General features: G+C 46.3%; 6 non-coding genes across 6 annotated transcripts; all 6 read left to right on the forward strand.

The window, feature by feature from the left end:
- The first annotated feature begins 354 nt into the window (after positions 1-354).
- LOC130347814 (U2 spliceosomal RNA) lies at positions 355-545 on the forward strand. Its single transcript, XR_008885679.1, has one exon. It is a non-coding gene; the product is annotated as a U2 spliceosomal RNA (small nuclear RNA).
- Positions 546-2,638: 2,093 nt separating this feature from the next.
- LOC130347794 (U2 spliceosomal RNA) lies at positions 2,639-2,829 on the forward strand. Its single transcript, XR_008885664.1, has one exon. It is a non-coding gene; the product is annotated as a U2 spliceosomal RNA (small nuclear RNA).
- A 2,082-nt stretch (positions 2,830-4,911) lies between these two features.
- On the forward strand, positions 4,912-5,102 carry LOC130347815 (U2 spliceosomal RNA). The gene has a single exon (XR_008885680.1). It is a non-coding gene; the product is annotated as a U2 spliceosomal RNA (small nuclear RNA).
- A 2,080-nt stretch (positions 5,103-7,182) lies between these two features.
- Positions 7,183-7,373, forward strand: LOC130347818 (U2 spliceosomal RNA). Its single transcript, XR_008885682.1, has one exon. It is a non-coding gene; the product is annotated as a U2 spliceosomal RNA (small nuclear RNA).
- Positions 7,374-9,459: 2,086 nt separating this feature from the next.
- Positions 9,460-9,650, forward strand: LOC130347796 (U2 spliceosomal RNA). Its single transcript, XR_008885665.1, has one exon. It is a non-coding gene; the product is annotated as a U2 spliceosomal RNA (small nuclear RNA).
- A 2,085-nt stretch (positions 9,651-11,735) lies between these two features.
- On the forward strand, positions 11,736-11,926 carry LOC130347819 (U2 spliceosomal RNA). The gene has a single exon (XR_008885683.1). It is a non-coding gene; the product is annotated as a U2 spliceosomal RNA (small nuclear RNA).
- Positions 11,927-12,322: the final 396 nt, after the last annotated feature.

Genomic DNA, 12,322 nt, shown 5'->3' on the forward strand with positions numbered 1-12,322 from the left:
CCGTTTGGGGACAGCCAAGGAGGCATCTGCAGGCAACAAAGGTAGGTGTGTGCTTGTGTGTGTGTTTCCTATGCAGATCCTAAGCCCAGTGTCACATGCAAGTAGGAGGAGTAAGAAGGGTTCCTGGCAAATCCGGGTTATGGATTGCATTTAAAAAGGCCCCGTGGGAGTGCAATGGGCCCCTGTCTTGCTGCTTAGCAATAATGGTATGGGTTTAGGTTCTGCTGTGTGTACTGGTGGTTGACTGCCCCCCAGCCCAGAGTGTGCATGGAAAATTGTCTGGCAGCCTCCCTGACAGCAAGCAGTGATAGTGCCCATGAAGGGGACCTTGTTGGGCCCGCCCCTTTCACGGTTATCGCTTCTCGGCCTTTTGGCTAAGATCAAGTGTAGTATCTGTTCTTATCAGTTTAATATCTGATACGTCCCCTATCTGGGGACCATATATTAAATGGATTTTTGAGAACGGGGGCCGATTTCGAAGCTTGCTTCCGTCGCCCTATGCATTGACCCGATATGGCAGTATCTTCGGGTACAGTGCACCACCCCCTTACAGGGTTAAAAAGAAAGATTCCTACTTTCATTGCTACCTGCTTGCTGGCTAGCCAGCTAGCCAGCCCTGTGGGCCTTGCTGCTGCTGCAGCCAATAAACAAAAGGTGGTGCTGCTGCTGCTTCTGCTGCTTCTGCTTCTGCTTGTGTCTGGCCCCTGTTGGAGCGTCCAGGCACAGGACTTCTGCTGCTGCTGACTAAATGGCCTCCTTAATTGGATCATTTGAGTAGCCAGCACACCTGTGCAGGTAGGGCATGACATGATAGGCAGCTGCCTTGATAGCGGGTGGGTGCTGAATGTTCCTAATTGACAAAATAAGATTAATGCTTATGAAGAAATATAAAATCTCATCCCTTCCCCAATATCGCGCCACACCCCTACCCCTTAATTCCCTGGTTGAACGTGATGGACATATGTCTTTTTTCGACCGTACTAACTATGTAACTATGTAACATAACATGGGGGGGGGGGGGGTCTCCTGGCTGTTCACACAGGTGTGTCATTGCTGTACATTGACCATGCATTGCTTCTGTGGTATTGCAAAGGCAAAGACAAATGCTTCCAGCCATCCATTGCACTAATGGATTGGTCATCAGCTGGCTGTCTATGTCCCGCATCAATATAGACCAAAGTACAGAGGGTTAGGCTATGCTATTGTGCACCTACCTGATGCATCAGAAGGTGCGAGGCCCTTGCTAAATTCTGTGCACAGACTTTGAGATCTATGCTTTAGACTGTATCTAAACCTGCTCCAACATGGACTGACATTCTGGCCTACTTTCAGCCGATGCGACTTGTCTGTCGCTGAACAGTCGCTTTTTATGTATTCAGCACCTATGTATAATGTTGTAAAAATGCTCTAGAAGCTAAAGTCGCAGAAATGTCACACATATTTGGCCTGCAACTTTCTGTGCGACAAATTCAGACAGGAAAAATCAGTATAAATCCTTAGAAAATTATCCCCCAGTGTCTCCATCTGCTGGCGGTATTGAATAAGCATTGCTGCACTGATGGGGTATGCATTAGACGAAAAAAAAGAAGAAAAAGAAGAATAATACGCCCAGAAAAGAGGCGAAAAGGAGAAAAACGTAAAAAAACGTGAAAAAAAAGTAAGAGGAAGAGAAGGGAAAAAAAGGTGGAAATGGGTTTAAAAGTGATTTCGGCGGAGAAATATATATATATATATATATATATATATATATATATATATATATATATGCGCACACACACACATAGATATAAACGTATTCTCCGTTGAGATATTGCAGCCGCTGCTGTGTCCAGGCCCAGGAGCCTTAGCACTGTGCTGTGATGTCACTCAATACCACTGACATCACTAGGTGTAAACAACATCTCTCCTTTGCTGTGTATGTGACTATGGAGCTGTTTGGTGATGTCGTCTATTACGGCCTTCATAGAAGCAACAGGAGATTGTTGCATCCATCTTGAACCCTCAGAACTACAGTGCTATGATGTCACTCACTTCCACAGGCCTTGCAGAGTGTAAACAACAACAACCCAGCTTTGTTGTGTATGTAACCAAAGGGATTTGTGATGTCACCTAGAACCTTCACAGCAGCGACAGCTTTATGAGGAGCATCAGCACTGCTCTGCCTGAGCAGAACCATCACCGCCATAGGTTGTCAAATAACCCGGATTTAACCCACACAGGTAAGTCCAATGGGGTGCAGGCATGTCCTCTATGCTTACAGCTTCCCGTGGGTGTTGGTTTGATACCGTTTGGGGACAGCCAAGGAGGCATCTGCAGGCAACAAAGGTAGGTGTGTGCTTGTGTGTGTGTTTCCTATGCAGATCCTAAGCCCAGTGTCACATGCAAGTAGGAGGAGTAAGAAGGGTTCCTGGCAAATCCGGGTTATGGATTGCATTTAAAAAGGCCCCGTGGGAGTGCAATGGGCCCCTGTCTTGCTGCTTAGCAATAATGGTATGGGTTTAGGTTCTGCTGTGTGTACTGGTGGTTGACTGCCCCCCAGCCCAGAGTGTGCATGGAAAATTGTCTGGCAGCCTCCCTGACAGCAAGCAGTGATAGTGCCCATGAAGGGGACCTTGTTGGGCCCGCCCCTTTCACGGTTATCGCTTCTCGGCCTTTTGGCTAAGATCAAGTGTAGTATCTGTTCTTATCAGTTTAATATCTGATACGTCCCCTATCTGGCGACCATATATTAAATGGATTTTTGAGAACGGGGGCCGATTTCGAAGCTTGCTTCCGTCGCCCTATGCATTGACCCGATATGGCAGTATCTTCGGGTACAGTGCACCACCCCCTTACAGGGTTAAAAAGAAAGATTCCTACTTTCATTGCTACCTGCTTGCTGGCTAGCCAGCTAGCCAGCCCTGTGGGCCTTGCTGCTGCTGCTGCTGCAGCCAAAAAACAAAAGGTGGTGCTGCTGCTGCTTCTGCTGCTTCTGCTTGTGTCTGGCCGCTGTTGGAGCGTCCAGGCACAGGACTTCTGCTGCTGCTGACTAAATGGCCTCCTTAATTGGATCATTTGAGTAGCCAGCACACCTGTGCAGGTAGGGCATGACATGATAGGCAGCTGCCTTGATAGCGGGTGGGTGCTGAATGTTCCTAATTGACAAAATAAGATTAATGCTTATGAAGAAATATAAAATCTCATCCCTTCCCCAATATCGCGCCACACCCCTACCCCTTAATTCCCTGGTTGAACTTGATGGACATATGTCTTTTTTCGACCGTACTAACTATGTAACTATGTAACATAACATGGGGGGGTCTCCTGGCTGTTCACACAGGTGTGTCATTGCTGTACATTGACCATGCATTGCTTCTGTGGTATTGCAAAGGCAAAGACAAATGCTTCCAGCCATCCATTGCACTAATGGATTGGTCATCAGCTGGCTGTCTATGTCCCGCATCAATATAGACCAAAGTACAGAGGGTTAGGCTATGCTATAGTGCACCTACCTGATGCATCAGAAGGTGCGAGGCCCTTGCTAAATTCTGTGCACAGACTTTGAGATCTATGCTTTAGACTGTATCTAAACCTGCTCCAACATGGACTGACATTCTGGCCTACTTTCAGCCGATGCGACTTGTCTGTCGCTGAACAGTCGCTTTTTATGTATTCAGCACCTATGTATAATGTTGTAAAAATGCTCTAGAAGCTAAAGTCGCAGAAATGTCACACATATTTGGCCTGCAACTTTCTGTGCGACAAATTCAGACAGGAAAAATCAGTATAAATCCTTAGAAAATTATCCCCCAGTGTCTCCATCTGCTGGCGGTATTGAATAAGCATTGCTGCACTGATGGGGTATGCATTAGACGAAAAAAAAGAAGAAAAAGAAGAATAATACGCCCAGAAAAGAGGCGAAAAGGAGAAAAACGTAAAAAAACGTGAAAAAAAAGTAAGAGGAAGAGAAGGGAAAAAAAGGTGGAAATGGGTTTAAAAGTGATTTCGGCGGAGAATATATATATATATATATATATATATATATATATATATATATATATGCGCACACACACACATAGATATAAACGTATTCTCCGTTGAGATATTGCAGCCGCTGCTGTGTCCAGGCCCAGGAGCCTTAGCACTGTGCTGTGATGTCACTCAATACCACTGACATCACTAGGTGTAAACAACATCTCTCCTTTGCTGTGTATGTGACTATGGAGCTGTTTGGTGATGTCGTCTATTACGGCCTTCATAGAAGCAACAGGAGATTGTTGCATCCATCTTGAACCCTCAGAACTACAGTGCTATGATGTCACTCACTTCCACAGGCCTTGCAGAGTGTAAACAACAACAACCCAGCTTTGTTGTGTATGTAACCATAGGGATTGTGATGTCACCTAGAACCTTCACAGCAGCGACAGCTTTATGAGGAGCATCAGCACTGCTCTGCCTGAGCAGAACCATCACCGCCATAGGTTGTCAAATAACCCGGATTTAACCCACACAGGTAAGTCCAATGGGGTGCAGGCATGTCCTCTATGCTTACAGCTTCCCGTGGGTGTTGGTTTGATACCGTTTGGGGACAGCCAAGGAGGCATCTGCAGGCAACAAAGGTAGGTGTGTGCTTGTGTGTGTGTTTCCTATGCAGATCCTAAGCCCAGTGTCACATGCAAGTAGGAGGAGTAAGAAGGGTTCCTGGCAAATCCGGGTTATGGATTGCATTTAAAAAGGCCCCGTGGGAGTGCAATGGGCCCCTGTCTTGCTGCTTAGCAATAATGGTATGGGTTTAGGTTCTGCTGTGTGTACTGGTGGTTGACTGCCCCCCAGCTTAGAGTGTGCATGGAAAATTGTCTGGCAGCCTCCCTGACAGCAAGCAGTGATAGTGCCCTTGAAGGGGACCTTGTTGGGCCCGCCCCTTTCACGGTTATCGCTTCTCGGCCTTTTGGCTAAGATCAAGTGTAGTATCTGTTCTTATCAGTTTAATATCTGATACGTCCCCTATCTGGGGACCATATATTAAATGGATTTTTGAGAACGGGGGCCGATTTCGAAGCTTGCTTCCGTCGCCCTATGCATTGACCCGATATGGCAGTATCTTCGGGTACAGTGCACCACCCCCTTACAGGGTTAAAAAGAAAGATTCCTACTTTCATTGCTACCTGCTTGCTGGCTAGCCAGCTAGCCAGCCCTGTGGGCCTTGCTGCTGCTGCTGCTGCAGCCAAAAAACAAAAGGTGGTGCTGCTGCTGCTTCTGCTGCTTCTGCTTGTGTCTGGCCGCAGTTGGAGCGTCCAGGCACAGGACTTCTGCTGCTGCTGACTAAATGGCCTCCTTAATTGGATCATTTGAGTAGCCAGCACACCTGTGCAGGTAGGGCATGACATGATAGGCAGCTGCCTTGATAGCGGGTGGGTGCTGAATGTTCCTAATTGACAAAATAAGATTAATGCTTATGAAGAAATATAAAATCTCATCCCTTCCCCAATATCGCGCCACACCCCTACCCCTTAATTCCCTGGTTGAACTTGATGGACATATGTCTTTTTTCGACCGTACTAACTATGTAACTATGTAACATAACATGGGGGGGGTCTCCTGGCTGTTCACACAGGTGTGTCATTGCTGTACATTGACCATGCATTGCTTCTGTGGTATTGCAAAGGCAAAGACAAATGCTTCCAGCCATCCATTGCACTAATGGATTGGTCATCAGCTGGCTGTCTATGTCCCGCATCAATATAGACCAAAGTACAGAGGGTTAGGCTATGCTATAGTGCACCTACCTGATGCATCAGAAGGTGCGAGGCCCTTGCTAAATTCTGTGCACAGACTTTGAGATCTATGCTTTAGACTGTATCTAAACCTGCTCCAACATGGACTGACATTCTGGCCTACTTTCAGCCGATGCGACTTGTCTGTCGCTGAACAGTCGCTTTTTATGTATTCAGCACCTATGTATAATGTTGTAAAAATGCTCTAGAAGCTAAAGTCGCAGAAATGTCACACATATTTGGCCTGCAACTTTCTGTGCGACAAATTCAGACAGGAAAAATCAGTATAAATCCTTAGAAAATTATCCCCCAGTGTCTCCATCTGCTGGCGGTATTGAATAAGCATTGCTGCACTGATGGGGTATGCATTAGACGAAAAAAAAGAAGAAAAAGAAGAATAATACGCCCAGAAAAGAGGCGAAAAGGAGAAAAACGTAAAAAAACGTGAAAAAAAAGTAAGAGGAAGAGAAGGGAAAAAAAGGTGGAAATGGGTTTAAAAGTGATTTCGGCGGAGAAATATATATATATATATATATATATATATATATATATATATACGCGCACACACACACATATATATAAACGTATTCTCCGTTGAGATATTGCAGCCGCTGCTGTGTCCAGGCCCAGGAGCCTTAGCACTGTGCTGTGATGTCACTCAATACCACTGACATCACTAGGTGTAAACAACATCTCTCCTTTGCTGTGTATGTGACTATGGAGCTGTTTGGTGATGTCGTCTATTATGGCCTTCATAGAAGCAACAGGAGATTGTTGCATCCATCTAGAACCCTCAGAACTACAGTGCTATGATGTCACTCACTTCCACAGGCCTTGCAGAGTGTAAACAACAACAACCCAGCTTTGTTGTGTATGTAACCATAGGGATTGTGATGTCACCTAGAACCTTCACAGCAGCGACAGCTTTATGAGGAGCATCAGCACTGCTCTGCCTGAGCAGAACCATCACCGCCATAGGTTGTCAAATAACCCGGATTTAACCCACACAGGTAAGTCCAATGGGGTGCAGGCATGTCCTCTATGCTTACAGCTTCCCGTGGGTGTTGGTTTGATACCGTTTGGGGACAGCCAAGGAGGCATCTGCAGGCAACAAAGGTAGGTGTGTGCTTGTGTGTGTGTTTCCTATGCAGATCCTAAGCCCAGTGTCACATGCAAGTAGGAGGAGTAAGAAGGGTTCCTGGCAAATCCGGGTTATGGATTGCATTTAAAAAGGCCCCGTGGGAGTGCAATGGGCCCCTGTCTTGCTGCTTAGCAATAATGGTATGGGTTTAGGTTCTGCTGTGTGTACTGGTGGTTGACTGCCCCCCAGCCCAGAGTGTGCATGGAAAATTGTCTGGCAGCCTCCCTGACAGCAAGCAGTGATAGTGCCCATGAAGGGGACCTTGTTGGGCCCGCCCCTTTCACGGTTATCGCTTCTCGGCCTTTTGGCTAAGATCAAGTGTAGTATCTGTTCTTATCAGTTTAATATCTGATACGTCCCCTATCTGGGGACCATATATTAAATGGATTTTTGAGAACGGGGGCCGATTTCGAAGCTTGCTTCCGTCGCCCTATGCATTGACCCGATATGGCAGTATCTTCGGGTACAGTGCACCACCCCCTTACAGGGTTAAAAAGAAAGATTCCTACTTTCATTGCTACCTGCTTGCTGGCTAGCCAGCTAGCCAGCCCTGTGGGCCTTGCTGCTGCTGCTGCTGCTGCAGCCAAAAAACAAAAGGTGGTGCTGCTGCTGCTTCTGCTGCTTCTGCTTGTGTCTGGCCGCTGTTGGAGCGTCCAGGCACAGGACTTCTGCTGCTGCTGACTAAATGGCCTCCTTAATTGGATCATTTGAGTAGCCAGCACACCTGTGCAGGTAGGGCATGACATGATAGGCAGCTGCCTTGATAGCGGGTGGGTGCTGAATGTTCCTAATTGACAAAATAAGATTAATGCTTATGAAGAAATATAAAATCTCATCCCTTCCCCAATATCGCGCCACACCCCTACCCCTTAATTCCCTGGTTGAACTTGATGGACATATGTCTTTTTTCGACCGTACTAACTATGTAACTATGTAACATAACATGGGGGGGTCTCCTGGCTGTTCACACAGGTGTGTCATTGCTGTACATTGACCATGCATTGCTTCTGTGGTATTGCAAAGGCAAAGACAAATGCTTCCAGCCATCCATTGCACTAATGGATTGGTCATCAGCTGGCTGTCTATGTCCCGCATCAATATAGACCAAAGTACAGAGGGTTAGGCTATGCTATAGTGCACCTACCTGATGCATCAGAAGGTGCGAGGCCCTTGCTAAATTCTGTGCACAGACTTTGAGATCTATGCTTTAGACTGTATCTAAACCTGCTCCAACATGGACTGACATTCTGGCCTACTTTCAGCCGATGCGACTTGTCTGTCGCTGAACAGTCGCTTTTTATGTATTCAGCACCTATGTATAATGTTGTAAAAATGCTCTAGAAGCTAAAGTCGCAGAAATGTCACACATATTTGGCCTGCAACTTTCTGTGCGACAAATTCAGACAGGAAAAATCAGTATAAATCCTTAGAAAATTATCCCCCAGTGTCTCCATCTGCTGGCGGTATTGAATAAGCATTGCTGCACTGATGGGGTATGCATTAGACGAAAAAAAAGAAGAAAAAGAAGAATAATACGCCCAGAAAAGAGGCGAAAAGGAGAAAAACGTAAAAAAACGTGAAAAAAAAGTAAGAGGAAGAGAAGGGAAAAAAAGGTGGAAATGGGTTTAAAAGTGATTTCGGCGGAGAAATATATATATATATATATATATATATATATATATATATATATATACGCGCACACACACACATATATATAAACGTATTCTCCGTTGAGATATTGCAGCCGCTGCTGTGTCCAGGCCCAGGAGCCTTAGCACTGTGCTGTGATGTCACTCAATACCACTGACATCACTAGGTGTAAACAACATCTCTCCTTTGCTGTGTATGTGACTATGGAGCTGTTTGGTGATGTCGTCTATTATGGCCTTCATAGAAGCAACAGGAGATTGTTGCATCCATCTAGAACCCTCAGAACTACAGTGCTATGATGTCACTCACTTCCACAGGCCTTGCAGAGTGTAAACAACAACAACCCAGCTTTGTTGTGTATGTAACCATAGGGATTGTGATGTCACCTAGAACCTTCACAGCAGCGACAGCTTTATGAGGAGCATCAGCACTGCTCTGCCTGAGCAGAACCATCACCGCCATAGGTTGTCAAATAACCCGGATTTAACCCACACAGGTAAGTCCAATGGGGTGCAGGCATGTCCTCTATGCTTACAGCTTCCCGTGGGTGTTGGTTTGATACCGTTTGGGGACAGCCAAGGAGGCATCTGCAGGCAACAAAGGTAGGTGTGTGCTTGTGTGTGTGTTTCCTATGCAGATCCTAAGCCCAGTGTCACATGCAAGTAGGAGGAGTAAGAAGGGTTCCTGGCAAATCCGGGTTATGGATTGCATTTAAAAAGGCCCCGTGGGAGTGCAATGGGCCCCTGTCTTGCTGCTTAGCAATAATGGTATGGGTTTAGGTTCTGCTGTGTGTACTGGTGGTTGACTGCCCCCCAGCCCAGAGTGTGCATGGAAAATTGTCTGGCAGCCTCCCTGACAGCAAGCAGTGATAGTGCCCATGAAGGGGACCTTGTTGGGCCCGCCCCTTTCACGGTTATCGCTTCTCGGCCTTTTGGCTAAGATCAAGTGTAGTATCTGTTCTTATCAGTTTAATATCTGATACGTCCCCTATCTGGCGACCATATATTAAATGGATTTTTGAGAACGGGGGCCGATTTCGAAGCTTGCTTCCGTCGCCCTATGCATTGACCCGATATGGCAGTATCTTCGGGTACAGTGCACCACCCCCTTACAGGGTTAAAAAGAAAGATTCCTACTTTCATTGCTACCTGCTTGCTGGCTAGCCAGCTAGCCAGCCCTGTGGGCCTTGCTGCTGCTGCTGCTGCAGCCAAAAAACAAAAGGTGGTGCTGCTGCTGCTTCTGCTGCTTCTGCTTGTGTCTGGCCGCTGTTGGAGCGTCCAGGCACAGGACTTCTGCTGCTGCTGACTAAATGGCCTCCTTAATTGGATCATTTGAGTAGCCAGCACACCTGTGCAGGTAGGGCATGACATGATAGGCAGCTGCCTTGATAGCGGGTGGGTGCTGAATGTTCCTAATTGACAAAATAAGATTAATGCTTATGAAGAAATATAAAATCTCATCCCTTCCCCAATATCGCGCCACACCCCTACCCCTTAATTCCCTGGTTGAACTTGATGGACATATGTCTTTTTTCGACCGTACTAACTATGTAACTATGTAACATAACATGGGGGGGTCTCCTGGCTGTTCACACAGGTGTGTCATTGCTGTACATTGACCATGCATTGCTTCTGTGGTATTGCAAAGGCAAAGACAAATGCTTCCAGCCATCCATTGCACTAATGGATTGGTCATCAGCTGGCTGTCTATGTCCCGCATCAATATAGACCAAAGTACAGAGGGTTAGGCTATGCTATAGTGCACCTACCTGATGCATCAGAAGGTGCGAGGCCCTTGCTAAATTCTGTGCACAGACTTTGAGATCTATGCTTTAGACTGTATCTAAACCTGCTCCAACATGGACTGACATTCTGGCCTACTTTCAGCCGATGCGACTTGTCTGTCGCTGAACAGTCGCTTTTTATGTATTCAGCACCTATGTATAATGTTGTAAAAATGCTCTAGAAGCTAAAGTCGCAGAAATGTCACACATATTTGGCCTGCAACTTTCTGTGCGACAAATTCAGACAGGAAAAATCAGTATAAATCCTTAGAAAATTATCCCCCAGTGTCTCCATCTGCTGGCGGTATTGAATAAGCATTGCTGCACTGATGGGGTATGCATTAGACGAAAAAAAAGAAGAAAAAGAAGAATAATACGCCCAGAAAAGAGGCGAAAAGGAGAAAAATGTAAAAAAACTTGAAAAAAAAGTAAGAGGAAGAGAAGGGAAAAAAAGGTGGAAATGGGTTTAAAAGTGATTTTGGCGGAGAAATATATATATATATATATATATATATATATATATATATATATATATACGCGCACACACACACATATATATAAACGTATTCTCCGTTGAGATATTGCAGCCGCTGCTGTGTCCAGGCCCAGGAGCCTTAGCACTGTGCTGTGATGTCACTCAATACCACTGACATCACTAGGTGTAAACAACATCTCTCCTTTGCTGTGTATGTGACTATGGAGCTGTTTGGTGATGTTGTCTATTATGGCCTTCATAGAAGCAACAGGAGATTGTTGCATCCATCTAGAACCCTCAGAACTACAGTGCTATGATGTCACTCACTTCCACAGGCCTTGCAGAGTGTAAACAACAACAACCCAGCTTTGTTGTGTATGTAACCATAGGGATTGTGATGTCACCTAGAACCTTCACAGCAGCGACAGCTTTATGAGGAGCATCAGCACTGCTCTGCCTGAGCAGAACCATCACCGCCATAGGTTGTCAAATAACCCGGATTTAACCCACACAGGTAAGTCCAATGGGGTGCAGGCATGTCCTCTATGCTTACAGCTTCCCGTGGGTGTTGGTTTGATACCGTTTGGGGACAGCCAAGGAGGCATCTGCAGGCAACAAAGGTAGGTGTGTGCTTGTGTGTGTGTTTCCTATGCAGATCCTAAGCCCAGTGTCACATGCAAGTAGGAGGAGTAAGAAGGGTTCCTGGCAAATCCGGGTTATGGATTGCATTTAAAAAGGCCCCGTGGGAGTGCAATGGGCCCCTGTCTTGCTGCTTAGCAATAATGGTATGGGTTTAGGTTCTGCTGTGTGTACTGGTGGTTGACTGCCCCCCAGCCCAGAGTGTGCATGGAAAATTGTCTGGCAGCCTCCCTGACAGCAAGCAGTGATAGTGCCCATGAAGGGGACCTTGTTGGGCCCGCCCCTTTCACGGTTATCGCTTCTCGGCCTTTTGGCTAAGATCAAGTGTAGTATCTGTTCTTATCAGTTTAATATCTGATACGTCCCCTATCTGGGGACCATATATTAAATGGATTTTTGAGAACGGGGGCCGATTTCGAAGCTTGCTTCCGTCGCCCTATGCATTGACCCGATATGGCAGTATCTTCGGGTACAGTGCACCACCCCCTTACAGGGTTAAAAAGAAAGATTCCTACTTTCATTGCTACCTGCTTGCTGGCTAGCCAGCTAGCCAGCCCTGTGGGCCTTGCTGCTGCTGCTGCTGCTGCTGCAGCCAAAAAACAAAAGGTGGTGCTGCTGCTGCTTCTGCTGCTTCTGCTTGTGTCTGGCCGCTGTTGGAGCGTCCAGGCACAGGACTTCTGCTGCTGCTGACTAAATGGCCTCCTTAATTGGATCATTTGAGTAGCCAGCACACCTGTGCAGGTAGGGCATGACATGATAGGCAGCTGCCTTGATAGCGGGTGGGTGCTGAATGTTCCTAATTGACAAAATAAGATTAATGCTTATGAAGAAATATAAAATCTCATCCCTTCCCCAATATCGCGCCACACCCCTACCCCTTA

This window comes from Hyla sarda, unplaced genomic scaffold (assembly GCF_029499605.1).
Source record: "Hyla sarda isolate aHylSar1 unplaced genomic scaffold, aHylSar1.hap1 scaffold_851, whole genome shotgun sequence".
Taxonomy (NCBI): domain Eukaryota; kingdom Metazoa; phylum Chordata; class Amphibia; order Anura; family Hylidae; genus Hyla; species Hyla sarda.